The 3349-nt window shown below is 48.6% G+C and overlaps 1 pseudogene; it reads left to right on the top strand.

The window, feature by feature from the left end:
- Positions 1-230: 230 nt before the first annotated feature.
- On the top strand, positions 231-685 carry Rps10-ps18 (ribosomal protein S10, pseudogene 18; annotated as a pseudogene).
- Positions 686-3349: the final 2664 nt, after the last annotated feature.

Raw genomic sequence — 3349 nt, 5'->3', positions numbered from 1 at the left:
AACAGCAGGAGCTGACTCTGTTCAGGGTGCTAAAGGGTAAACCTGTGTGTGGCTGGGCCACCCCATTTCTGGGGGTTCCTGGCAAGCCTTAATGTTACTCATCTGTGCCTCCTCTCTTTGCAGGCTGTCTCAGGTTTATATGCTCAGTTTCTCATGACTTCCTTCTCAGGGTCCACTACCAGCCCTCTTTTAAAGATGACAGTTGCTCCTTGAGCCCTGCAGCCACCCCGATGTTGATGCCTAAGAAGAATTGGATTGCCATCTTTGAATTCCTTTTTAAGGAAGGAGTGATGGTTGCCAAAAAAGATGTCCACATGCCCAAACACCCCAAGCTGGCAGACAAGAATATGCCCAATCTTCATGTTATGAAGGCCATGCAATCTCTCAAGTCTCGACACTATGTGAAGAAGCAGTTCACTTGGAGACATTTCTACTGGTACCTTATGAATGAGGGCACCCAGTATCTCCGGGATTACCTGCACCTACCTCCGGCAGGCCTTGGTCCAAAGGTCCAGATGGTGAGCAGCCTGCAAGATTCACAAGAGGGGAGGCAGACAGAGACACCTACAGAAGGAGTGCTGTGCCCCCTGGAGCTGACAAGAAAGCTGAGGCTGGGGCTAGCTCAGCAACAGAATTCCAATTTAGAGGGGGCTTTGGTGGTAGACGTGGTCAGCCACCTCGGTGAAGTTGAGATTATGTTGTATTGAATAAACTATAAAGGAAAAAAAAGATGCAGTTGCTTCCAGCCTTTCAAACTGATAGCAAGTTCGGAAGTCCCAGCCATGCTTGAGCAGGCCTTCCCTGCTCAAGTTTAACCACAAGCAAATTCCCAGCTGAACTGGGCAGCTAAGACTCTTCCAGAAAGACAGCAGGCTCCTGGGCTTGAGAGCAGATTCCAAAGCTCTGGTTTCAAGGATACACACTCACTGGCAACAGTAAGGGCCCTGCTGGAGAATGAGACCAGCATTTCAAGTCTTCAGTCCTGCAGACCCTTGGTCTTCAATAGAGGATAAAAGGACCCCAGCCATGGAGCACGGGGATAGGCACTCCAGCCCAGCAACCGAGGAGTGGGCAGGGCCTGTGGAAAGCACCTCTAGGAAGCTGACCACAGAAAGGCAAGGAGTGACTTCCCTTCTTGGAATACTAACCGGAGGTCATCCTAACTTCTGGAAGACATGAGCAAAGCCCTATTCACCCCAGATGGGGCCCCAATAAAAGACCAAAGTATAATTCTGCCAAAGTCCAATTTGGTGAGCCAATGAGTTTCTAGGTGGTGAGTTATAGGAACATGGGGGACCCCCAAACAGCTACAGATGATGATCTCCTGGGAGTTGCAAAAAGGGGCCCCACTTCTAGTCAACCTTCTACTTCCTGTATACTTTAGAATCCCCTCAGATCTACACTTCTGGGGACAGCCAGATGAAGTAATGGCTGGAATCCCAGAGCCCTCCCTGCCTTCTTCTAAGGGGTATCACCATGACCATCTACCATGACCGTACACGTGGTTATCTGTGACTAGTTGCCACAGCGACCTACCCTACATTCTACAGCCCAGGGTGCTGGAGTGAACTACAATACAGAGCCACAGGCCGCTGACCTTGGGAGGCAGGTTCCTGGTTGCCAGGGTCCCACACCTCACTTTCTCTGTTAGCCCCGTGGCTTCAATTTCCTCAGATACACAGCAATTCCCGGCTCTGCTCATAAAGTGGGAAGCCACTAAGGTCAGTGGGGCAATCTTTCTAGTCAGTACACTTTGGTCATGTCCAGGTGGAACCCCAAAGCAAACATGGGAGTCTCCCTTCCAGGAAGTCTCTATGCTACCACCTCAGGCAACTGAGTGTTCCCTACCTCTGGGCTCCCAGAAGGTGTCATCCATCGTCAAAGAGCCCACACAAGGTCTGGAGCATCTGACAGCCCTTCTGCATTGCTCCTTCTCTGTAAATCTGTGTTCTCCTGGATCTGCTGGATCCAAGACAGGCCATAGGCTCAAATGAGCAAGAAACCAGGTTGTAGCAGCTGGCACTAACTACTCTCACCCCACTGTGTTTTGTCCAGCCTGGAATTGGCCCCTTACTGTGACCACCTGCAGTCACCCCACCAGCCCACACTGCTGGCTGCAGTCTTGTACATGTAGACTTAGTGGCCTGGGGGAAGTCAGGCCCCTTCTTCCAGTCTTATCTTACTATGAGGCAGAGAAAGAAAAAGGTTTGGGGTAAATATGAAATGAGGAGGAAATGAGCCAGAGCTTCTGGATGTTTGGTCTCATTTGACTCAAAACTACCATCCTACAAAACCAAGCGTCACCACCAGCAGGTCTGGGGAGATGGATAGGCCATGCTCTTGCAGAGGACCCAGCTTTGGTCCTGACCACCACATGGTGGCTCAGTCACATGGAACTCCAGTTCTAAGGGATTTGATGCCCTCTTCTGACCTCTGCAGCCCCATGAGGTGGAAGCAAAACACTCATATATATAAATTTTTTTATATATATTTATGTATATTTTATATAAAATAAAAAACATATAATATATATATGTTTTTTGAGACAGGGTTTTTCTATTTAACAGGCCCAATTATCTGGAACTTTCTCTGCAGACCAAGCAGGCCTTGAACTCAAGAGATCCACCTGCCTCTACCTTCCAAGTGCTGGGATTAAAGGTGTGTGTACCACCACCTGGAAATAACCTTTATATTTTAAAAACTCCTCACTAATACTAGCTTTACACAGAACTCCAATCTGTGTTTATATTCAGGCTACAATTGGTCCCACAGTGACAGACAGGCCTGTTAGGGACTACACAGCGTCTCAGAGGCCTGAGGCTTTCCCTGTGTGCTTAGTTACTTTTCTGTGACAAAAAAAAAAATACAAAAACAATCAACCCAAAGACAAAAGACAACAATAACAAAAGGCAATTTAAAGGATGAAGGGGGGTTATTCTGTTCAGTTCATAAGGTGACAATCATGGTGGGAGGCATGGCAACAGGAGCCTGAGGCAGATGTCACATCATCGTATTCACAGCCGGGAAGCAGATGAACACTGGTACTCGCCCACTTTCTCCTTTCTTCAGTCCAGGACATAGCATGTTCAAGGTGGGTCTCCCTTCCTCAGTTAAATCTCCCTGGAAAGACCCTCACAGTCACACCCAGACACATGTCTCCTAGGTGACTCTAAACCATGCCAAGGTGACTATTAAGCAGGCACCACCCTGAGCAGAAAGATTTGGGGAGAGCCAGCCCAGAAACCTCTGCCTCAGACCTCCAGCCTCCAGACGTGACAAAGTGATGCTCATAACGGATAACACCAAAGCTAAAGTCATAGGGAGGTCACTCTGCCAGCCATGACAGGGT

This window comes from Rattus norvegicus, chromosome 1, assembly GCF_021556685.1.
Source record: "Rattus norvegicus strain SHRSP/BbbUtx chromosome 1, alternate assembly SHRSP_T2T, whole genome shotgun sequence".
Classification (NCBI taxonomy): Eukaryota; Metazoa; Chordata; class Mammalia; order Rodentia; family Muridae; genus Rattus; species Rattus norvegicus.
Note: the sequence above shows the minus strand (reverse complement) of the source record. Positions and strands in the feature narration are given on the sequence as shown.